Source organism: Buteo buteo, chromosome 5 (genome assembly GCF_964188355.1).
Source record: "Buteo buteo chromosome 5, bButBut1.hap1.1, whole genome shotgun sequence".
Lineage (NCBI taxonomy): Eukaryota > Metazoa > Chordata > Aves > Accipitriformes > Accipitridae > Buteo > Buteo buteo.
In genome coordinates this window covers 17,566,891-17,593,186 of record NC_134175.1, presented here as the reverse complement: position 1 = coordinate 17,593,186, position 26,296 = coordinate 17,566,891, and the positions used below count along the sequence as shown (strand labels likewise).

The following is a 26,296-nucleotide window of genomic DNA, read 5'->3' as shown; positions in this document are numbered from 1 at the left end:
AAGTGTTTTTTTAGCTTTCTTGTAGGTGGAAATAAAGTGGAAGTAGTCTTTCAGGTGGAATGAAATCCTGTAAAAAGATGGTGCTGGGTATAGACAAGCTTGACTTTGGTCAAGAGTGCATTCCAGCCTAGGATGTGTGATAATTAATAGCATTTGTTATTTTTATTTCATTTCTGAAACATGCAATAGGCTCACTTAAAGAGTCTCCAGCAACACACAGTTAAGATATAGCATTTGTATAAATATAGATTTTTAGTATTATGTCTGTCATTGTTTGCAGTCATCTGGTTCTGTTCATTAAGCCCAACTAGAAATGAAAAGTCTATAAATGCACTGGCTTTAACTATGCTTGAATAAGTCTTATTATTTTTTTCCCCAAATATTGTGCTTGTACCTTCTTCACTTCAAACGAGCTCTGGTTTTCTTCACTGAACTTCCCTATTGGAAAGTTTTGTGATAGCTTGTCACATATGTAGTAAAGTCTGAACCTAGATCACTGCAGGAAGACATTATTCCCTAGTTATTCAGGATCCATTTTAGGAAGGTGTAATCTCATGGTATCAATACTAATTGCATTATTAAGCAAAATGCTGTTGGAAAGACCATGCCTTGCTACACAAGTAATGGAATTATTTTTATGTCTACTAACAGCCATTTCTCAACCATGCAGTTGCTGGAGCTAATTCAAGGGAAGGCATTAGGGAGAAATAACTTCACTGTTAGTAACCTATTGTTGGACCAATTTATGCTGATTATGAACTCGCAGCTAAATTTCTTCTTTAGCACCTAGAGTTACCTACTTACATCCCCATTTGCATGGTTTTATAAACAGAGATTTGCATCTCCTGGGGTTTACTTTGTACTCTCCATTTCTCAGTATGGGCTTTTGTAAATCCACAAGGCCTTCCAATTAAATACTGTCAGAGTATTCCCCTGTCTTTAAATCTAGGTGACAGTATTTTTTTTTTTTTCCTAACTTCTGTCTGTTGGGATGCCCTCTTACCTGTCCCATCAACACTTGTGCCTTTTAGCTAAGTCTTAGAACCCAAAACACCTGCTTAAATTAACTATGCCTTGTGATGTGAAAAAGTATTTTTTTCCTACATTTCAGCTTTTCATTAGAAAGTCTTTTACTTTCTCAGTGCTTACTTTTTTATGATCCACCGAGCAGGTAGTAGTTGCCTTTACAAACAATCTAGTCCATTGTCTCCATGAAATGGGAGAAATGAGGACCATGTGGTGTTCTGGAAAGCTGTGAGGTTAACATATTGGCCTTTACCATGAAAAATACTTTATTCATGTATTGTTAGGTGAAATGCACTATTTTACGTTTATATACAAATCTAGACCTTTTTGGAAGCAGGACTGAGTGTATGCCAGCTTTCTGGGGAGGAACTGCACAGCTACGTGACTCTGTTTCAACAATGGACCATGTGTTACACTAACCCTTTGTTCATTTATTTCCGTTTCCCCAGGTAATTGCAGCTAACTGAGGGGAGAAGAAGTCTCAGAAGTTTTCAGAGGAGTTTTGGCCGTTTTGCTGAAGAGCACAGTCCTGCACAATGAGCACTGTGAGATCAGGCAAAAGTTGATATGGAAAAGGATGCTGGAATTGTGAGTATAAGCTTAAGCACTGTTTTAATTCTGTGGTGGAAAACTGGTAAGTCAGCTATCCTGTATCCATTGGTCATCTGCTAGCAATTGACTTTAGAATAAGCAAAGTATGCTCAACAATTATTTAAAGTACTAGTGAGAGATGCTTGTGCCTTGTGCAGATATGTGGTTAGATCTCATGTACTATAGATGCACTCGCCATATCTGCTGACTTGATTTGGAATGGCTGTGATGAAACAGGTGCGAATTAACAGAAGGCACTGTTTGTCATTGCTGCTGGTCAATCTGGTGTGTTAGAAATAGTGAATGAGGACAGTTATAGGTGAATCAAGAAGGGGGACAGAAAGGATCATAAAACTTCTATCTTAAGCAGAAAGACACTGAGATAATTTTATTTGAGCATCAAGGGACTCTCTGCCAAGTGTGTGAAAGTGTAAGGTAACTTACAGGAATCCACGTAGCATTTAAGCTGGTCATTTTTCTTCTGCTAACTCTGGGGCCATGTTTATTAAGGATTTATCATAGGTCATATACAAGAACAGCCATAAGGTGTCAGAATTCCCCCATGTTCAAAGTAAATTGCCCAGAAAACTGTGTAGCTTGTACCATCAAATTCTGCTGCCATTTACAGAATAATTACAATGGTTCACAGGTTGCAAGTCAAATTCCTGAGAAGTCATGTGGTTGCCATAGTTATATTAATCCTTTAAGTAAATTTTACCTTTAAAAAAGGTCTTTTCACACCAGGAATGAGGGACAGAAAATAAATGACAATGGATAGCTTCTTGTTATATAACAAAAGGAGTGAGAATTCAACAAAGTAATCTCAAAGACTGCAAGATTCAGAGACAGGTTTAGTGGGAAAGATCCAAAGGGATGTAAACCTGCACATTATTCCTTTTTTTTTTTTTTCATGTTCATCTTGGAACCACATATACTGTACTGGCAACATGACCAGTATTAATACAGGGATGTGAAGGAGAGGGGAGGTGTCTCCACATGCAGCAGCACTGTTTTCTCTGGATTTGCACTAGGGTAGCATCAACCCCATGTCTGGAATAACCATGTTATGTACTGGATGGTGTTGCCTTTCCAAGGTTTGTGCTCTGGGAAGTATGCTGTAACCCTTGTGTTTCATGTTTGTACATCTTCCTAACTACGGCTGTGGAATTCTAAGTGTTCTCTTTAGGATTCTCAGAGCTTGCACTCTCTATAGAAGAATCCTAGAAAATTATCTCTCTACAGAATTGTATATTAAATTCAAAATTCTATTAGAGGATAACATTCCCTAAACATGAAAGAATAAATAATTAAGGAGGTACTTTTAATCAGAGTTTAAAATATGAATCAATTTTAAGAATTAAATGGTAGCTTTTGTCTAGGGTTCATGTATTACAAATTACGTTTGTCAGCTCCTGATACCATAGCGATTTTGAGACATCTGGTTTAAGTGTCATTTGAGATGGCAAAATCAAATGCTTTCAAAATTATGGTGATCCAGTGTCTGTGGTATTGGGTTTATAAGCTCTTTGGAGGACTACCCTTTATAAGCTAATGAATATTAGAGATAGTAACAGCATTTGGTGTTGCAGAGAAGGGAGTTTTATGAACATGGTGGACTTAGGGGGAAAAAATTCTGATATTTAAAGGTTAAACTGTTTCATAAATTTCCCTAAAGTCTAAATAATATGTGAATTCCTAATTTACAAAGCTGAAACTACTCTGGTACTTTTACTATACTTTTATTAAATGGTGTTAAGAACTGACTAAGAAGGGATCATGAAAGTAGGTGTCTGTGGGGAAACATGATCATCTGCAAAGACCAGCAGAAGACCTCTCTGAATGTTTTCATTGTTGAACTGGAAAGAATTATAACGTTTTATGATAAATATTATGGATGACAAAAATAAATGGTTTGGTAAATGAGAAAGATGAAGCAGTTATGCAGAGTAATTGCACAATTTAGTGAGCTGTGCTAATATAAAATGTTTTCTTACTGCCTGGTATAATTTTTTTTTTTTGAAACAAGAAAACTGGTTATGAAAAATGGCTTTCTTTGGTCACAAGCTACTTTCTGAGCAATGCTTAAAAATTCCACATGAATATTTGGTGTGACACTTTGGCAAATATGACCCAAGTGATGCTAAATGCATAAGCAGGGGAGAACTCAGTTGTAGCAGGGAGGACATTTTTGATACCAGTATTGGTGACATCCCAATTAAATAGTTAAATCACTATAAAAGGATTTTGAAAAAAATGGGAAGAGTATCAAGGGGAGAGAGAGTGAACAGTCAAGAAATGGAGGAAATGTGACTTTCTGAAGAACATATCTGCAATGGTCACAAAGTTGGCGTCTATTTTTTAATTTTAGTATATAAAAATGAAGGGAACTGAATGCATTATATACTTATTTTTACATCCTATGTATAAACCTAAGATGGAAATCCTGAGTGTAAATGGAACTCTACTTTGAAAAGGCTGGACATTGGAGCTAAATCAGAGTCTCAATTTATAACTAATGTGCAGCTGGGAAAAAACCATAACATTTATAGTAGAGATGCAGTAAATTGTTTTCCATTAAATCTGGATATCATTTGGGAAATTGTAAGTTGGTTATATGCAAGTTATTTGGATTCAAGATGGGAATAAACTATACTAGCATGACATTCTTTACATCACAGGCTAATTGCTTTTTTTTCCTAGCCAAAAGCTGAGAATCACTTGTAAGCCTAGGAGCCAGACTTTGTCCTACAGAGTGTCAGGCTCCTGAAATGAGCTCCAATGCGTAAAGTGCAGCCATTAACTCTTATCCATAATCTATGTAGTTACTGTTTGTGTTCCTGGCCCTCTTCCTGCAATTGTTCTTGCCATAGCAAGAAATTAGTCAAGAGCTGTGCCTCTTTTAGCTCTGCCTAAGTGAGCTGTCACAAATCTGGAGTGCATCAATATGGAATTGCTCAGGCAGTTGTCTTTAGTTGCTGTTGTTCAACTAAGTTTACTTGAATTTTTTTATGTCACATTAACCCACTCTTGTGCTACTGATGCCTGTATTGGTGACATCCATATTGGACACCAAACTTCCTCTAAAAGCATTCAGAAAAAGTAGTAAGAAATCATAAACATGTTTCAAAATTCTGGAGACTAATTTGTTAATTGGAATGCATAAAATGTAATGTATAATTATATGTGTGATTAGTGTATACACACTTAGCTGCCAGTATAAATTAATAATTGCCCATAGGAATTAGAATTCTGCTGGTCTCACATTGAGACCTGGGGGAGCTCCTATATTTGAGCTTATTAGCAGTTACTAAAAATATAATAGGACATCCTTCCTCTACTTTGATTTATTTTCTTAGTCACTTGCAACTTTTTTTCATTTCTTTTAAAAGAATATGAAAAAACAAATAGTAAAACATTTTGTTGCTTTTTCTTGCAAGATACACTGCTTGCAATTAAGCAAGGATTCTTCATTCTCTGCTTCTATGCACCTTCTGCACTCAGTAACCCTTGTATGGTATAGATGCTAACTGGGAAAAAATGTGGTGCAATCTTATATGAGATTTTACTTCTACCTTGTATGGCATAAGTGGCTCTCTTTAATGATTTTTTTTTTTTTCTTTTTAGTGCAGCAGAAATAGTTCTTACTGCATATGTAGAATGAAAGTATTCAAGATTTCTTTTTCAGCACATTTGTGGACTAAATTTCTGTCAGAAAATTCTGCTGAGCAGGATGCTGTTTTGTGTATAAGGTCAAAGTTTTATTGTCTTAAAAAAGTGAATCTCAACTGTATTAGAGGTCAGGCTGGCTTAAGAAATGTCATAAGTACTGTACTGTGTTGCGGAGGATCCACAGGGGACATCACACACAGACCAATGTGATCAAGTGAAGCCCATTTACTACAACTTTTAACACAGTTATATACCTTATGCGCTTGTGCACGCGCCTTATACAATACTCTAATTGGTACAATACCCCGTTTCACGCGACGCTATCTTATCCTCTATTGTCTGTGCAAGCTTCTTCACGAGGTGTCCAGCAGTTACTTTTATCTCATTCTTCGGCATCTAGGAGTTGTTTGTCAGGCTCTTCTTATCTTCCTTTTTCCCAGTGTACAAGGACACAGCGTCCTTGTCCGCTCCAGCACTTTGTAAACTTATGCTTCGTTCCCACCTAACGGCTGGATTGCTCACACGCCCTCGCCCAGCCAAGAAATCCTCAACAGTACTGGAGTCAGTGCTCTTTCTTATGAAGTTTCTGACATTCCTGTATTTTGACTGTATTGGAAATAATAGTGTCTGTATAATTGACTTCAAAATGAAAAATGTTTTCAGTTCTTTAAATCTTTGGTGTAATTCCATGAAGTTTGATCTTGGTTTTATATCAGAAATGCTTCACCTAGGTCTAGTTAGCAAGGAGAAAAAAGGTATTGTTAGCTTTGTTTTTATTGTACCTTTGGTAGAGGACACTTGATTCCCTCCATCTTTGGTAATGGCTCTGTCCATACTATAAAGAACAATCTGTTGTAGGTTAGGACAAATGGGCACTCCTGAAGATGGCAGTAAACAGCTTTTCTGTAAGTGAAAGAAAAGTTTAGAGCTAGTGCAAGATGATACTGCAGTTACTGTCTACTTTATTCTGTCAGTATAAGGATACCAGTAATATAAGAATGGAAACTGAATTTGTGGATACAGACATGGCCATGCTTTAAATATTTCTTGAAATGCTCTGTAGAATCTTTCTATGTCGCTATGTATAGTGACATACCTGACACATCCTCTCTCTGACTATATATAGTGTCCTAAGGTGTTCTATTTTTATCTTGGTTAAGTTCCAATTTAGTAGCTACAGGAGTAGAAAAGCTAAGGAATTGTAATAATAACAAAATGTCTACATCTGAGAAAATCTTAGCATGGCAATGCTCTGTTTCTTATGTGAGACGCATTTTTAAGACAGTATCAATTGATCTGCCAGTGCTTTACAATACAAGGCAGCAGAGATGTCCCAATTCTACAAGTACAGAAAGGTGAAGTAACCTGTGCATTGTCATCTAGCTGGGCAATGGATGAGCATGCAATAAAAAAAACCCAAAAAAACAAAACAGAAACAACAAAACCAACTGATCAAACAGAACACCAACAAAAGATGTTTTGTCTCATAATCTAATGAAATATTGACCATGCCATGCTGCTCTACCTTTAAAACAATCTAGTTTTGTGTACATCTGGGCATGTCTAAATTACAGCTTTATCAGGACCTCTTGGGTATCTTTTGTAAAGGGAGGAGCTCGATATTTGTTGAAGAAGCACTGCTGTAACTTGGGAGTGATGTAGTCATGAGAATTTCAGTGTCATAAATAGCATCTGAGATTTGATCTGATCTTCATAGAAATGAAGATGATTCTTTTAACTTTAAATGAAGAAAAATACCATTAAACAGAAGTATATCCATGAATGAAGCTCAAGGTTAACCTGAATTCTTATACATAGAAAGATAAGGGGAACTTTTTGCTTGACCCTAGAGATGTTCCTATATTACACGTGTCTCATTTAAGAAAATGAGCAGCGTCTCCAGTAACACAATATAGACATACATTCACATTGAGTACTCTGCAATCTCTTAAGCATTATATCTAGTTGGAATGAATCTGGATGTTTTTGTAGCTGATTTAAAAGGAAATAAAAGAATATATTTTACTTTGATATACTTTTGAACCATGTTATCAAATACTATTGTTGACTGGGTGTTTTAAGAATAAGACTTGAGATGTAAGATCAAAGCATTAGTAATTCTGTCTGCTTTTGGTACACTTTTTATGGGTTCATCCAGTTTACAGCATTTTGTGTGTTATAACTTAATACATATAGGTACATGCTGTGTGTGTATATATATATATATACGTATTCTGAACTATATTGGAAAATAAAGGGAAATATGTACACTTTCCCTTAATGTATTTAAACTTTTTTTCCTTAATGATAACAGAAGTTTTTCACATGCATACTTTTAAACACTGGAATAAGCCACTAGACTCTCATTTCAGATGTGTTTTATTTTGAAGCATTTGTGAGAACCAGCTTGTTTGAGAGTATGAATTAGAGTAACTACTTACTCAGTAACCACCTTCTGAAGTGAGTTGCATTGTCTCTTATTGGAATTAAATAAACCAGGTGACAATAAAGCATGAGTTGTTCTACTGAAATTAGGTCTGAAGATGCTCCAACTGAATGAGGATCCATCCCTTTTTTCCTTGATACAGAAAAAGAAAATGAGGTTGGTAGAGGAGTGTCCAAAGAGTAATGAAGAGATTCAGAGGAAGTTGGTAGCAGAAAAAGAAGAGTGTGGGTTTTGATTTAGTCTTCATTTTTGCTACCAGGGGTTTTGTTTAGGTCCAAGATGAACCAAGGTCAATTCAAACTGACTGTGAGAGGGAGTTCAAAAGACTTTTGCTGCAGGTGAACGATTGGGCATTCTTGGGAAAACTCTGATCCTAAGAGATCCTAAAAGACAGAACTTGCAATAATGTCTAAATCTGCAACATATTATCTTTTTTGCATTGGAGTAAGAGTAATTGTAGTCAGAAATCCTACTGTATTCAGCAAAGACTATTTGAATGTGTTATCTGGAAAAAAATCTATCATGCCTTCCTGAATAAGCAAACTGTAGCTCAGATGTCTCACACTTTTGGTGGCATTTGGGAGTATGGAAGAACTTCCGAGGAAGGCTGGGGAAACTTGTGGTTTCTAGAAAATATAAGCCAAAATTTTTTTTCAGGCAAAGTCTGCTCCTGGTACACTTGTCTTGAAACATAAAGCTGTAGATGGCATCCAAACTATGCAGAGTCCCAGAAATGTGTATTGGGTTTGGTATTTGGACCTCCTCGTAGCAATTTAGGAAATGTTGGTAGATATCTAAAGGTGTTTTCTGTGTGCAACTTTCCCCTGCCCATGGTGCTTCCAGGTGGCTGGCTTGAGGTCAGGTCTGAACCAGAAGTTGAGGAGCTGTTGTTGGTGCAGCACCTAGGTTGAGTTGCTAAGCCTGTTGAAGCCAGACATGTTAGGTTAAGTCCACCTCTGTGGCTCTGGCTTTTTGGTGGATACAAACTGTCAGACTTTGTCCAGTTGCAGAAGGTCTTCAGTCACTGCAATTCCTATAAGTTCTTGGCAGCACAGTTAGATACAGAAGTTCCTATCTGTACCCAAAGTTATGTCATTTACAGAAGTATATTACTAGTTTATATTATTATAAAGTAGATCCAGGCAAGTTTTATATCTGCATACTGGCAAAAAGGATCTGCTGATATCACTTAAATGTGAATTCAGAGTATGTGAAGTTCTTTGGAGTTGTTTTTCTTAAACCAACATTAAAGCAATATTAATGTTAATTTAGGCAGCTTTATTTTGATTTCCATGAGTTGCAGTTAATGACTGATATCAGAGTGATAATAATAAAACCAGGACAACTTTAAAAGAAAATTCTGTAGTTAGTATTATGCTGCAGAGTTGAGCAGGCATACTGTGAGACATTGATATACCGAACTATTTGGTTTTTGCCCGATGAAGCAGGGCAGTGTGATACTAGTCTATTACAAAAAAATACTTGTAAATATTATATATGATAAACAGTTTTTCATTTGCTCAGTACTGCTAAATGTCTAATTTTCTACTGTAATTGGAAACTTCTACTGTAATTACAGTATATTCAGATTCTCCATGCAATCATTTAAATGGAATTTTACATATGGAGTACTTTTCTAAACAGCATCTCATAACAAATGTCTTGGTCTGTGACATCTTTTAATGAAAGTAATACAGAGATGGCAGGTAGCTTCTCTGTGAGGCTGCGTTTTGAATTTTCTTTCATTCCTGGTTGTCTTGCTGCTGCTGCCTGCTTTTACAGTTAAGAATACTGTGCTGGTCATTCTGCTCAAAGAAGTGTGGTGTTCATGATCTCAGAAGTCAAAGGCATTTCCTGTGGACTCTTGGATGTATGCAAACATTAGGTATTGTCATGTTCTATCTAATACCACTGTGGCATGGTATTTGTAGCAGACAGGATCTGCGGTAGTACATGTGGCAGGACTGCAATTTTGTCTTTGGGGTGGGAAACTCTTAGAACATGCGTTTCTTACCTCACAGTGATTTAGAAAACTTGTATCTTTTTGTTAGAGAATTGAACTTCATAAAATTTATGAATCTGAAATTTTGGATCTCCCTTTGTTTTCTTAGATTTAATTTTGAATATGGAATTGCCTGCCTTCTTTCTTTCTGTGATCCTAGTCCTCTGTTCAATAGGAATTTCAAAGGCTGATGGCAAAAAGCTAATAGTTTATGGGTGTGTTGCTTTCTAAACTTTTTTTTTCTTCTCCTTGTCATAGTTTATTTAGAGAAGGTATGCCTCACTTCATACTGTGTTTCTCAGTTGGGTCATGTAAAAGTGACATTAAATATCCTTATGAAAGAGGGAAAAAATTAGTATTCTCAACCAGTTCTGTCAGCATGTTATTTTATTCCATTAGTGAAAGGAGAATGCATCAGAGTTCACTAACCTGCCTAGATGCTGATATGGTAGATTAATTAACCTTTTAAATCAGCAGTCATTCTCTGAAGTCATCCAATTGTAGCTTTTCTTTGTTTTGGTACAAATTGCATGGCATGACAGCATGTGTAGAAACATGTATTGGAAACATAAATAACGTGTGTGGTCTTGCAGTGACAATGTGTATTTGCCTTCAAAAATTTACATTTTGAGCATGTATTCTATGTATGACTTAACAGGTGCTACAGGTACCTCCCACGCTTGCTCAGTTCTGCCTGCCATAGCATGTCCAAGCAGGTCACGAATCCACAAGTCATGAATGCCATTATGTCTTACATAGGGCAATGGAACCTGTGTAGATCATGCTGGTTTCTTAAAAGGATTGTAATCGGCTCTTGATGAAAAGAGAAAATAATGCTTGTTTCTAGTTATTGCTTTTAATTTTGTTTGCATTATCTTGCATAGTCTGAACTAAATTGTTTCCTTCAGAGAGTCAGTTTTTCATTTATTATTGCTGTGTCTGATCTATGTATATGTGGATTCTTGATGGATAGTTATTTAAACGTATATCTGAAAACTGAAAAATACTGAGGAAGCTGTTGAAAGATTTTTATTAACTTATACTGATGTGTAAGTGAAAGATTGCCTTTCTTAGTACAAATACTTTGTGCCTAGGCATGAACGTTTTCATGCCTGCTTTGCCAGGTTTGGTATGCATGAAGTAATCTGGAATGTATTAAGTGGTTTTATTTGCATATAGCTCTTAGGAAAAATTTGTGCTCTCCTTTTGCTTAGCCATTTACAATATAAAGCTTAGTTTGCGAGGTTTTTTAGCAAGAATAAATGAAGAATTAGCAAGGACTCTTCATCTTTGAAAACAGATGTGATTGTTTTTGCTGTTTTTGAGTGCTAAAAAGCATCAGATAAAGCTGCTGGTAAACAATTCAGTTTTGAAGGTCATCAAGGTCTAAATAATGCTGCAGTCTTAAGTGTTAGCCATGTGAGCAAAAGATTTGATGAGTTTTCTTCTATAATTTTGTATTGCCCCATCTGGTAATAGAGACCAGATGCAGCAACAATGTACATATCTTTTTACATCTGTGCTGAAAAGCTCACTTAGGTATGTGTTTTAAAGTTTGGTTTGGTTTGGTTTTTTTCCAGCATAATCGTAGACTTGCAAGTCCTGCATGTTCAGTCAGTGAGGCATATGTGGTCTACATGTGCCTGGCTGTAAGCATATGAATACTATAGTTACTTAAATCAGTAAGCTTATTCAAATATTAAATGTCTTAATCACTTTGAACTGAAATATTTCTTAGAAGGAGGAGCATCAGCTGAGAAGAATAACTCCCATAATTTTCTCCTGTTGGGGGGGGAGTTGCACACATTTCTTAATCCCATTTCATAATACAATGCACACTGCAAAATGAACAGTTGTGCTGTGCTTATGTATCTATAGTTTATCATTTAAAATTTATAGGGAAATAATTTTATTTCTAAATTAACTAGCAGGCATACTGAGTAATGTAACTTAAAATTGATTTCGTTTATCAGTCTAACCAGAAAGTATTAAGACTGTCAGGCTGATGTATAGCACCTAATCAAAGGAAGAACACCCAGTTTCAGATTAATATCATTAACACTTTGATGTTTCATATGACAATAAATCTTCAATGCATCCTAAATTCTTTGATATTGCAGTGCAACAATAATCCTCCAGTGGATTTATTATGATAATTTTAAGATGCTTTTCTTCTCAAAGATTGTTTGAAAAGCAAATTGTAATGCCAGCATTCATAGTAATTATACTTAAAAAAAAAAAAGTTCTGAAATATAACACCATTTTGATGTTATAAGTTGTTTCACATTGAGATCAAAAGGGAAGAAAGCCAAAGCAGTATGAGGGGCTGGGGACTTCTTACTTCAACGAATAAATTTCAACCCCTGGATTGTGGATACACTTAATTTTTTTGTTTATTTGTTCTTTTAGCATAGATTAACTTTTCTGTGGTTAGATTTCTGTACTTGAAACATTTAAGTTGGCACAAAGTGTACTAGCTTTTGATGTTTTTCTCTATTCTTAAGGACACACTGTACCCCTGGTTTTCAGGATTTTGCAGTTCTAATTTCAGCCATAAAGTCAGAAATTTTTAGGCAACATAGGGTAACTCAGGCCCAGTAAAAACAGGACTACTGTGTAAAGACATAAAAGGGCCACTTTCTTCCTCCTTCAAAAAAGGATATCGAGAATCTTCCCTGCTTGGCTCTAGTCCTTACTATATGCTGAGTGAGTATGAAATCCTAGAAGGACTATATGGGGAAAAATACTGAGATTAGAGATGCTCCTGATAACCTGCGGTTTGCTGGAGTGCATAATGCAGCCCAAGGTTTAACATTCACTTACAGTAACTATCTCTCACCACTGCATTGGTGAAAGCCTCAGTTCAAGTCTGTATAGAAATAGTTTTCCTAGTAAAAATATTCTGCTGTGAATCTAGAAGAAAAGGAATTATTATAGTTTCTGGTTTAGAGCCATTTAAAATATTCATAAATATTTTTCCATTTTTGGTCTCTTTTTATTTTCCATTGAAGTTACTTTGAGTTCTGAGAAGAGAATGTCATACAGTTTTTAAAAAAAAAAAAAAAAAAAAAGGCTTCTAGTCCATCAAGAGGTGAAATTTTGAGTGCAAAATAGACTTCAGCATAGGGTTCAGCTTTTGGTAATATGCTTAATTTTACAGTTCTGCCACCAATGACCATAGCTATCTATTTTTAGAGGCTCACTTGTGACAAAGGTAAATAAATACAAGTCTTAGATGGAATGCTATTTTCCAAATTTCCCTTTACATGTGCTGATGCAAAGTATATTTGATATCTTATTCCATACTTCCAAGGCTGGAGAACCTGGATGTGAAATGTTATATTAAAAATGGAATATGAACTTAGACAAAATCTGAAGGTTTAGATTTTATGTACAAAGCATGTTGTTTTCTAGTACATCTTGCACACAACAGTAATCTTCAAATTATTTTCTTAAGAGTACATATAGCTTGTTCAAAGAAAAAAAAGTGGAGAGGTGAAAGAAAAATGCTTAAGAAGTTTGCATGTTTTGAGCTGAGTGGACATGTAGTAGCATCTTTAGCAAGGAAAGATAATTTGAAATTCTTTTCTCCTCAAACTATCCTGATTTCTTTTCACGTTTTGTTTTAGGTCAGAGAAATGTTTTATGAAAATACACATACTCTTTGGTTGGTTAAGTCAGCATGACTCTGAAACAGTTGAAGGGAGAAATATTAAGCTTTGACTGCTTGTGCACTGCTAAAGGATGTCCAAGGGGTGTACTCAACATGGTGCTGATGTAGTCAGCTACTACAAATCTATAAGTCCCTTGGCACAACACATTCATGTATTTTTACTTGTTTATCAATGTACAGATGGTCAAGTTATGCGGAGGTGTTACGGAGGGAATAAAAAGTCTTTTATTGCCCCAATTTATTTTTTTTCCCATTAAAGATATTAATGTGCTGTATCATAATACCACTCAAATGTTTATAGACTGTTTTTCCCACGGTCTTTTTTCTCTAATCTCTTAATGAATTTTTACTATAGTGGAATAAAAAGTAGCATTAAATGTGTCCTTCAGAGTGTCTTACACTTCCATACTCCTAGGTGCACAGATGTTGATGAAGCAGCTGGTAAAACAGGATGTTATCTGCAAAGGCCACATTCAGTTTTGGAAGTTTTGGGTTGATTTTTTTTTTTTCCTTTGATCCATCTTGTTTGTCAAAATTAAACTGAAGGTGGGGAAGCTGGAAGAGGATGTGCCTTTAAAATCAGTTAATGGTAAAATATAGCACATTTCTTTAAACACCACCCCCACCCCCCATCTTAATGATGCAGGCTAGTAAACCCCCACACACTCTTTTTAAGGGAGGATGAAATAAAAATGTGTTGAGGCATAATGAGAGAATGAGAATGTCTTCGATGGGAAATGGGGACTCTGTCCTTTTATTGCTCCCCACAGCCCTCTTTCTTATTTCCTATTTTTCATTTGTTTTCTAGAGGAGAGAGTTTTGGTGTTTAACTGCTTGAACAAAAAAGTGCAGAGCAAAATATTGGGTGCTGTACACTCAAGGAGAGAGATGAAAGTTTTTTTAATGCAGTTCAGGTTGCCATTTTCCATCTGAAAGAATATACCTGTCCTCATGAAGGATTAGCGTAGGATTAAGATTGAGCTATGCATTTTTAAGGCTCGGGTAGCCATCTTCTGTCACTGCAGTTCTCATAGCAAAGTTGACCTGGATGATGTTCATTCTGTTGTTGGTTTTGGGGAAAATGGTGAGCGAAGAGGAAAAGGAACAACTTTATTTTGATGACAAGACCAGAGGTACTGCAAGGAGAGGAGTGAGGAAAGCACATGCACTTTCCTTTCTATGCTGCTGGTTACAAAAGAAAGGATGTCTCTCTCTTTTCCTTAGCTAGCTTTCACATAATGACTTAGTTAAAACCTCAGTCTTGATGTTTTGTTTGCTAAAATACTTGGGATAACTAGCTTTAAAACAAATCTTAGGAGAGCAACGGAAGACGTTAGGAAATAAATTCATTAACTAGAAGCCGAAATAAAAAAAGTTGATTCCATGACACAGGAGTAATGACAGCAGACAAATTATAACATTAAAAAAAGCTTTTGTATTATAGAATTCAGCTTCATTGAGGACTTGGAATGTGATCATTCACTGATGAATGCACTGTTTTTCTCTTATGGGGACTTTATATGGAGTATAAGACCATGTGCAATGAATGATGGTCAGAGGTGGAAGGAGGACTGTGGAGAAAGATAATTGATGATAGGAATAAAAAAGAAAAAACCACCAAGCATAACTTTTTAAAAGGTATGATGTTGCAAGCTTTGATCTAAGGTGTTATTTGGTTAAGTCCTATTAAAACATCTAGTTTGTAAGTATAAAGTAAACACAATTCATTCATAGTTACCATTCTTACGATAGTGAATCAAGCTATTTTTCATTCATCAATAAGAGTAGCTCTTTGTTTACTCTCCTTTCCTCTAATGCTTTTCTTTGATTCTTGTTTAATTTTTGCACTTCAGAATATTGCAGTTAAAAGGGGAATGAAGATCATATTTTCAGCCTTTTTAAAGAACATGATAGTGTCCAACAGTTAATTTTAGTAACTAATAATGATAGCATTTCATGTATCCAGTGGGAATGAAAAGATTGCTTTGTGATTTGTGTAGCATGAGGCCATGTGGAAAACAACTAAAGCACGGTTCTTCAGATATTTTCAAAAGGAAGACTGCAATCTTAGAACTGTCAAACACTGTAGAATTCCTTAAGGATCTTATCCTGTCTAAAGCTGAGTTAAGGTGCAGTATTTAGTGAAGCTAGTAGAAATTGGAGGCCTTTGCTAGCTTTCAAGCTTGTGCCCATTGCAATTAGATGAGTAATGAGACTTTAGTTAAGCAAAATATATGTTTCATTTCAGTTTGGACTTGTACTGTTGAGACTTGGTAAACTAATCATGTTCACAAAAATAATGGATGCAAGATTGTAAATTTTTATAAGCCTAAGCATATTTCCTACCTTTGACTTTTAAGAAATACCATACACAATATGAATAATTCTGTAGTCTAATTGGAGGCAGTCAGAATAATTCATAGCCTTTAGAGTAAATCTTACAGTTCTCATTGGATCAGAACTAAAAAGTCCTATCACCTATCTTCTCTGTTTCTTAATTACTGTTGTTTAGAGCTTTTTAAATTAAGGATGACTTAAAAACTGAAGAGTAATAGAATAGGTATGATGATGACACAGCAGTATCTTGCTTGATAATGGGTTAACTGTGCTCCATGACATTAGAAAGGAAAATTTGTAAATAACTCAATCATATTCTTTAATTAAATCTTGAAAAAATACATTAAAATACTGCAATGGCAACAGTCATGGCCACAGTTTATGAACCATAGGCCAAATACCAAATGCTTTACAGTTAAAAGATTTTTGGTAGGCTATACATTAGTTGGGCTGTAGTGACTCTGCTCACCCCATCTCAATTTTCTCTGAAATCCTTTTGTAACACTACTGACACCAAATACAGGGGAAGCTGTGGGGGTTTGCAATCCATCAGCAATATTTCCTGCTTTCTGTGATTTGACAAAGAAGAGACAGCTCTGTTGAAAAGACTGTAATGGACTAGGAGTTGTCCAGATGTGGATTTCATAGCACATTTGATCCTACTTTGTTCTCTTTTTATATACCTCTTCTTTGTACAGCCCTTACGGTGAAATGATGCTGGTTTCATGACTGAGAAAGAATAGCAGTTCTCCCTTATATCTGGTACTTCATCATATTCACAGGAGAGTCAGTGGCAAAGTTTGTATTCACTTCCAATGGGAACAGAATGAGCCATAAAAAGCTGATCCAGCAAAGAAACTTCTATTGATCCCCCCACAAATGGTACCTGAGCAGACTCTCGATAAGCATCATCTTGAACTCAAATATCCCTTAAATAAATAAAAAAAAAATTCTCACTTTTTCTAAGGTATCTTCTCATGAGTATGTTCCATACCAAAGCTTGTCCTGCAGATGATAAACTTTTGATGTGCAAATAATTCAGGGCTGGTCCTGTTAGAGATGGCCATTGTAAGTTGGAAAATAATTATGTATTGCTAACAATATAACCTCCAGCTGTTTTTGACAGACCCAGATGTCCTCACAGTATAGAGCTTTGTCACCAAGTACTTAACAAATAGTATACACTTCCAACTGCATTCTTATTTCATTTGTCAAATGGAGCAAATCTTTGTGCAAAATAGGTTGGAAGCCTCTTCTTCCGTCAACAGCAATGGTGTAATCTTTATAAATAGCAGCAATAAAAAAGCTAAAGATTCTCATGGTTTACATAACTAGGCAAAGAGTCATATTAATGTGCTAGGAACTAAATGGTAAATATAATAGCATCATTTTAAAGATTATAAGAAAAACTGAGGTGTCTTGGCTATCTACAGCCATTTGAGAAGCCCTAGGATATCCAAGACGTCTGCATGGAATTGGCAGATAGACCACAAACTTCAGGAGACCTGCATGTCTCTGGAATGGCAAGTGAATGTGAGACAGGACTTGGCCACAACAGCACTAGACGCTGATGCCTGCACACCTGTATTGCTTTTTCAGACCCACTCATATTGTGTACGGACAACAGATTTTTTTTTTTTTTTTTTTATTTTTTTTTACATATGACTCTATTGGCTGATAGAAAGTGGAGAGGTAGGTGGCACAAAATTTCTCTTTTGCCAATGATGATGTGTAAGCTTATTTTATTATTTTTCTGTGCATGCCTATTCCATTTTATTTTGCTTGAACAGACTCTACTTCTACAAAGTATGATTTAAAAGTTAATCATTATGTCAGGTCATAAAAATAATTTAGAGATCAGAAAACAAGAGTACTTTTAAGAAATATGAGAAGTATTGAAGTACATTTGAAAAAATAATTTATTTAGATTCTGTTTATCACTCATAATTAGCAATCAAGAAGATACTCCATATTTTATAGTACTCTTCACTTAATTGAAATTGTAACATGGTCAGAAAAATATGTAAGAAGATAGAATGATTCTGTATCAAACTCAGTATGAAAATTGGGAAATTCCTCAAGTAGATACTAATTGAAATAATTGATAATTGAAAATACAGACAGAAAAAATGCTGCAATTTCCCAAGTTATTTAAGAACACATCTAAGTCTTTTGAATATGTAGAAATTGAAATGCATCTCTTCAGATGCGTCTGTAACTAAAAGTGCACCTAACGTCTTAAGAAATTAAAATCAAAATGACATTTGAATAAGGAGCCAAGTAATCAATTGTTTAAACAATTACAGAAAGTAAGAGCGTGCAAACTTCACGCAAACACAAGACAGTGGAGAGGCATTCGTTTATGAAATGAATAGCCAGAGTTTGAGGTGGGAGATCAGCACCTGCAAAACAGACCTAGATCATAAAGTCCACTTATAAATTTTAAAGTCTGCTTCCTGGATTTAGTCAACTCTTTCCATGGTTTGCCAGGAAACCTGCACAGCCTTACATGTTGCTTGTGGGGTTATTTAGTCATCTGCTTGTTAGATGTAAAGATGCCAAAAGATTCTGATATGAGTTCTTCTAGAGAATAAAGTCACCTTCCTGTCCTTGACTTCAATTGTATGAAATAAATTTAATTTGTATTTCTTGTTTTTTTAGTACCAGGCTTGGTTCCACTTTTTTAAATTTTGGAGGAAAACAATTCCTAGCTTTCAGTCACATGAGCAGGAAGCACTTCTTAAGTTCTCTGAATTTACCTGTTTAAGATCAGTAGTTTGTATGCTTTATCCTGGGTGAACTGCTAAGGCCTAAGATTAGCTTCTTGAACCCTCTTCAGCATTCCTCTTGTGCTTAGTATTTAGTAAGTGTATCTAGTGAAAAAATTTCCCATGACTTTCACTAGGTAAAAACTGGTTCGTTAAAAGAAAGATGCTGTACTCCAACATGAAATTATGGATTTGAAGGAGAAATATTGATTGAAAAATTACAGTTAATATTGTGTAGATTGTCATAACATCATAAGCTTCATGATCATAGTATGATCTTATGGAATTAATATTCAGTAAGTCTATTAATCTTGCATTTTTAGCGTAGACTGCTTTTAAGCCTGAGTGGGTTCTTGCTTCAGAGCCACTTGACTTTCTAAATTAATTACTATTTAAAACATTAATGTATTTCATTTACTGCTGGAATATAGGACAGTAAGATATTAAAAATTTGCATTTTTAAGGGGCAAATATTTTTATTTAGTTTTGACAAATGACTGTCTACTGTATGTGAACGATGGTGAGACTGTATTATCCTGCTGAGGAAAAAACCTCTTCATCTAACTGTCTATGTGAAAAGGGCCAGTAGTTATATATTCAAGATGCATGTGCCTGCAAATGGCAGACTGAATAGTTCTATTTCTATTAAAAGATGTGAGTTTGCATATGTGTAAATAATCTTCAACATTATAAAAATTGAAGTAGTTTCTTCCTTAATTGTTCAGTTTCTCTCCAAATCTGCTAGAAATAATTTCTGAACATAGTAGAAAGTATATCATGTACTTCAGATCTGTATATTTTTCTTTATAATTATCTTTGCAATAATTTTTGTAGGGTGTCTAGGTTACTTATGTGCAAAAGTCACCTGTGAAGGGATTAACACAACTATGGGATGTAGACCTGTGTCTTGAGTATAAGACTCCAAATATATTAAAAATAGCAAGAATATTCTTCAATAATACCACATAAAAAGCTGAGCTATCAAACAGATGTTATCTGAATTCACTATTTAAAATAAACCCGCCCTGCCTTATAAAATACAAAAGCCAAATATAAATTCTGTTAGCTGGATAAGAAAATTCTATGTAATCAACCTTTCCTCAAGCTCTTCCAGGAAATTTATAACACTCAAATGTCATTAATGTTTCTCTGTTATTTAAGAAGTCATGATGCAGCTCTGGTTTATAATCATAGCTCAAGAATTATCTTAGTAATTTTGTCATTGACTTTGGTGGATGTTGAACCTGGCCTGTATTGTATTACTCAAACAATGTATAACCTTGTGTAGATAATGATTGTGGGCTAATTCTTCAAATACTACATAATAAATTTAAAAGTTACACTAGTAATAATGCTTTGGATGACTATTTCCTTGCCTATTACATGAATAGACCAATTATGCATTTTACATTTGAGAATTGATACTTGAGTGGAATATTGCTGTTTTGGTGGATACCCAGCTGTAATTTTAAAGCAGGTGGGGCAGAGAGGAAGCATTTAACAAGAGCTGTTCACGAAGTTGACTGTATCTTCTGTGTATTGATAATTTATACTTTGCCATTTCATGGCTTGTAGCTCTAGTGATAAGATGGTCAAAACAGTCATGCAAATAAGGGATTCTTCTCCAATTTCCTCCAAGGTACATCAAGTAAATGTTGGAAGATGACACTTATTAGTAAGTAACCTTTTACCTTCAAAAAACTTAGGGATGAAAATAAATTGTGCATCTTCATGCTTAAATAATGATTTAGTAGTACTTTGGACTTGCTATAGACTCAACAATATACAGTAGATGTTTACATGGAATTATAAAGGTAATGGAGGCTTCTGAAATGTAATTTTATTGGATATGTCATAGAATAGGGTTGTCAGAGAATAGCAGGCTTCATTTGTGGGCAATAATCCTTCTAGGTGATCAAAATCCTGGAGGCAATTTCACAGAGATGAGTGAGTTACTTAACTGACAAGAAGCTTGCTAAACACCACAAGAAAGAACACTCTTTTACAACAAATTGGTCAGTTAGGACATCAAACCAGTAGTTAATCTAAAACTGGTAGTGGAACACATAAATTACTGTAGCTGTGAGGAATAAATTTCCACATAGGTCACACACTTTTTCCTTGTTTACACTAATAAGAAATCTGTTCTATTTTCTTAGGGTATGTATAAGGAGCTTTTCTATATATGCAAGCAAATGATTCAGATATTCAATGTGTGAATGGCGATTGTTGATAATTCTTTGCGTGCTTAATTAAAGGTATTATTTTCTATGTATAGGAAGGTATCTTGAAAGTTTCCTGGATGAGCGTGATAAAATTCTGTAATAGTTATTTCACATAAGGTTTTATCAACCATGTCATGTAGCTACTATCGACATAAATAGTTGTTAACCACTGCGTTTTTGAATGCAAAGCAGAGTAAAGCTCACTCAAAATTTAGATTGCCTATATTGTAATAACTTATAGATTTCATAGCAAAATTCCTGCAGTACACATTTGATGGCTACCCAGAATAACCACCATATTAGACTGTTTAAAATAACAAAAGAAGGCCTGCAGATTAGCTTTGTGTGGGCACCAGTCAGCATTCATTGAATAAACAAACAGGTCATGGTTGAACACAATGAAAAGTTATATTTTTTGTTATATATATATATGTATATATGCAAGTATATAAAAACTTTGGCTTTTAGGTAAATTTCTGTCTCATTTTTTTGTTTAACTGATGACATATAGTACAAAAGTATTTTTCCAGAGAAGTGGCATTGTGAGGAGATAAGAGCCTTGTAGAACTGCACTTTTATTTGCTTTTTAAATGTAAATAATTCTATATTAGAGACTTTGTTTGTAGATAAGTTGTTTGCAGTTTTATTTAGCAGCTGCATTGGCTGATTTCTAGTATCTCTTGAAATTGAAGGAGAAATGTCTACATAATTTGTGACTAATTTCAAGTGTGCTATCTCTAAGGGTTAAAGGGAATAGAGATGTCATTTACTGTAATTCCTTGCTGATTATATGGACACCATTTGGCATTGCAGCCTTATGCTAGCTTGTAAATTAAGGAGGGTCAAGCTTGTTCTGACTTGCATACAAGGTCAGTAAGGGACACTGAGAGTGCCACTGGCAAAGATGTCAGTGACTCAGTAGGTGGCACTTTTCCTTATGAGTCAGCAATGAACCAGTGCCTCCACAGAGAGCTGGAAGGCAGAGTGCTTCTGACTGTACCATATTTTAGGCAGGAAGTAAAGCTTTGGTCTTGGCCTGCTGCAGTCTTTAAAGGCTCTCTGATTTACTATGGGACGGGTGTTTGCCCAGAGGTCATCGTGAAATCACAACATCAGGTAACAGTAATTACAACTTATTTACCTCAGATGTCCCTGGAATTTTTTAATATATTCTAATTCCCCAATCATTGCCAGTTTTATTTTCCTGTCCAGTACAGAGTACCTGCTGCAGCTTATGAAATGGCGTGCCCAATATTCTCTTCTTCACCTCCTATCTTGTATTTTTTCTTATGATATGGAGATTAGGAGGTTCACATAATTACCTAAGGCGAAACTGCAACAAGTATTCCTAAAGTCTCAATAAATTGGGTTACAAATGGCAGCCTGTGATCCACTTGAATCTCTTAGATCCCCTAACAGGTAGTTCTTTGTGCATTGGGAGGGATTAGAGTAGGCAAAATTCTCAATAATATGAAGAGTTGTTTGTAGTCTTGATGGGTGACTTGTTAAAGTCACTATCCAGATGAGGGAGTAGGTGTAGGATCCAGGATGCCTTCTGTAAATAATTTCTTCCTATCTGCCGATGTTTTCTAATTCTGCAGTTCTCCAGAATGGGACAGGAGAATATATGTCCTTAGCAGCTTCTTCAAGCATACTGGAAATGCTAAAATACCTTGCATGCAAAAAAGTTTTCCAGACACTTGTATACATAAGGCATTTGATTTATAAATATTGATTTTACAACTTACATGCAAAACAAGAAAATATTACTATCCTTTTAATAAGCTGAGAGAAATTATGGTTCAAATCTGAATGGTGTAGCTGGGATTAGGTGTGTGGATTCAACTATGTGATGTGGAAATCCTCTACTACTTGGCTGTTTACCCATGCTAGTTGCCAAACTCAATGAATAAGTATGCAGTGTAATTGAATGAAAATCTCAAGTCTTTTCCTAGGTAGATCTCATTGAAACCCACATTGCGTTCTCCCTTGCCTGTGAAATATGCTAATAGACTGGCTCCAGAAGATAGTCGGACTGCAGTTTATTAAATAACTGGGTTTGCTATTTGAGCTGTACACAAAAGGTGTTGTAGCACTGCATGAAGCTGGATTTTAATTGAATCCTAGCTCTTAATCCCCTCAGATTCTCTCAAACCTTTCCCCTGCCCTTTGAGTATAATTCTCAAAACTTCCTCTGCTGATCTTATACTGAGATCCATAGGTAGTAACCACATCAACAGGAATTATGCTGGGATGCTAAGGGCTGTTACTTCAGCAAGGAGATGGAATCTGTGTGTGCATGATTATACAGAAATTAAAATTCCACTAATTTTTCTCTTTACTTAAATAAAATATTTGGACTGAGAATTGTAGTGAGTTTGTTGAAATGACAGTAGAAAGAATAGATGGGATTTTGTATATTACCTGCCATTTGTTTCATGAAAAAACAGAATGAAGCTTATTTCAATAAAGGAAAAAAATCAAACAGTTGTCAAGTGCATATCTAATTCATGTTTCTTTTTTGCAAGAACGTATAAAAGATTTTGGGTTTGAAACACATTGGAAAGAAGAGTGCTAGGTCTTACCAATGTTTCACTCTTCCTCTCCTTCTCACTAAGGTACATTTTCTGAAACTCAGTGCAGTAAGATGCAGATATTGTCATGGGTTTAGGAGCTGATTATTTACTTCTCTTTGTTGCCAGGTATCTTTGTACTGTGATTCTGTACCTGAGTGTAATAATAGGTTTTTACTTTTTCACTTCTTTGTGCTAAGGTTAAAGAAGATAGTCGTATTAAAAACATCAGGTTTCTGAAGTCAAACAAGTATTAAAAAATGCCATGCATATATACCATAATGAGAAACTTCTTGTACTGTCAGGGGACAACTGTTTTTTTTCTTTATGTTTTTCTACTCAGTTTTGGTATCAAAAAAGTATGTTTTTAATCTTTAGAATATTGACTGTAAATTCTACTTCTAATTAATTGACTGCCAGTTTAATTACATTCAGCACAGCTATGGGCTTGTGTTCAGCCTTGTTATGTTTTTAAGTGAATAAATTAAGTCTAGCAAGTAGAGAAAAACTAATGAGGAAGCATTCACAGAATGCAGAAATTTTAACTAATATGAAGTAAACAAGTATAGGCCCTAGAGCAGAGATTCCCCTGTAGCAGCCCATGGTGAAGACCATGGTGAGGCAGGTTGTCCCCCTGCAGTCCATGGAGGTCCACGGTGGAGCAGATCTCCACCTGCAGCCTGTGGAGGACCCCACGCTGGAGCAGGTGGGTGCCCAAAGGAGGCTGTGACCCTGTGGGAAGCCCATGCTGGAGCAGGCTCCTGGCAGGACCTGCGGATCTGTGGAGAGAGGAGCCCACGGAGCAGGTTTTCTGGCAGGACTTGTGACCCCGTGGGGGACCCATGCTGGAGCAGTGTGCTCCTGAACGGCTGCATGCTGTGGAAGGGACCCATGCTGGAGCAGTTTGTTGAGGATGGTTTCCCATGGGAGGGACCCCACGCTGGAGCAGGGGAAGAGTGTGATGAGTCCTGCCCCTGAAGAGGATGAAACAGCAGAAAAAAACGTGTGATGAACTGACCTCAACTCTCATTCCCCTTGCCCCTGCATGGCTCGGGGGTAGGAGGTAGAGAAAATCAGGAGTAAAGTTGTGCCTGGGAAGAAGGGAGGGGAGTAGGGAAGGTGTTCTGAGATTTGGTTTTATTTCTCATTACCCTACTCTGGTTGATTTGTAATAAATTGAGTTAATTTTCCCCAAGCTGAGTCTGTTTTGCCCGTGATGGTAATTGGTGAGTGATCTCTCCTGTCCTTATCTCAACCCACAAGCCCTTTTTTTATATTTTCTCTCCCCTGTCCAGCTGAGGAGGGGGAGTGACAGAATGGCTTTGGTGGGCACCTGGCCTTCAGCCAGGGTCAACCCGCCACATATGGCTATTAAATATTAGGTCGCAAATAATTTTAATAACCACAGGAGATTATTATCTATAGAATATTGCCAAGGGGTGTTTGCTACCCTCATTGGTTGGAATGGAGAAAGATTACTGTAACAGTACAGGAAATGGTTTTCAATGTGTGACCTTTCAATGTGCTTGCTAAAGAGTGTTCCATTTTTCTCCTGAAATATTCCAAAGTTGTCTGGTTTTTTTTTATGGTGCATATTTATTTGTTTGGATTTATCATTTAAAACAGAGAAGGAAATTATTTTCAACTTCTGCTTACGGAGAGAGATCCAGCTTGGAAAATTTTAGGCCTCAAAATTTTGTGTGGAGAGTTAAAGTGAAAAGTGTTTTTTCAAATTTAACTCTAATGTTGGTGGCTCCTATAATTTTGTAGACTCCACCCATTTGCCCAGTGCAATGTTTTGGAGGATACATGTCTAGCATCTAAACAATTCTGGATCTTCTTTTAGTTGTTCTGACTCTTTTGCTGAGTGAGAAACAGTTCTGGACAAGCATTATGTTTTAGTGCTGTGCTGGTTTTTAGAACTTTTCTCTAGTAGCTCTCCATGATGTCCACTATTCCCAGAAGACCAGGGAAAATAAAAAGTCTTTTTATAGGCAGTGTTTCCTGAAGTAAATGTCTTTTTATCACATACTGGTCAAGCAGACCTGGATTTTATTAGCTGGAATAACCTGCTTGGTTTACCTAATAGCCTGGAGGATAATAAAAGTGAATAACTTGCATCTCTGTTTAACAAACCTCTGATAACTCTAAATTTAGTTACCTTAACATAATGAGATGAGAAAAGGTTAGAGGGTTAAAGAACTGACTGAAAGAAACGCTGACCTACTTGATGTACTTGTGAAATTAGGAGAGATGGAAAGGAGGCAGCTCTTAGGAACAGAACTATTCCCATTATTGTGTATATGCCTGTTTAAGCACTGACTTCTCTTACTTGGGGAGATATCTCAAGCAAAGAGTATATTGCATGACATTGTATTTTCACAGATGATTTAGAGATTGCTGCCCATTTGTAGTGATTCTGTTCAGAAATTATTTTAAATGCACAATAATGTAGAAAGAAAGCTAAGCTGAAGGGCATGGATGCTGTAACAGAGTAACTTCATAGTTTGTTAGCATCCTCAGAATGTAATGAACTGAACAGCTTAAAATTTAATTCAATTGCCTAAGGAATCTGTTAAGGGGCAGGATATGATAGCTAGAGAAAAGTTCTCTCATCTTTTGTGAATACATCCTGTTAGATGTAAGAACTGTTTGGTATGCTGAGGTGAATTGCATCGGACTTTTACAAGGCGCAGGGATCATCCATCCATCTGCCTGTCCTTCTAAAGAAAAGAATTCTGGGCAGGGGGCACTTGGACTCTGTGGTGGAAACTTATTATTAAAGCAAGTTTATCCGAACAAAGATTTTGACTAAAAGACTTTCCCAGAAGAAGGTTACTTTATGGAAATGTTCAGGTGTTCAGTGCTGTGATTGTTCTTGTATTTGAACACCAAATTAGAAAAAAGGGGAAAAAATAGGATTGTAGTAATATACATGAACTGGATTAAAAAGTAGATTAAAGGAAAAGTTCAGAAGTCAAAGATG

The 26,296-nt window shown here is 35.9% G+C and overlaps 1 long non-coding RNA gene across 1 annotated transcript in view; it reads left to right on the top strand.

The window, feature by feature from the left end:
- Window positions 1-26,296, top strand: part of LOC142031087 (uncharacterized) — an 88,688-nt gene that overhangs the window by 6,946 nt on the left and 55,446 nt on the right. The window contains exon 2 of the long non-coding RNA XR_012650400.1: window positions 1,476-1,614. This is a non-coding gene — a long non-coding RNA (uncharacterized LOC142031087). The remainder of the gene's footprint in view (window positions 1-1,475; window positions 1,615-26,296) is intronic.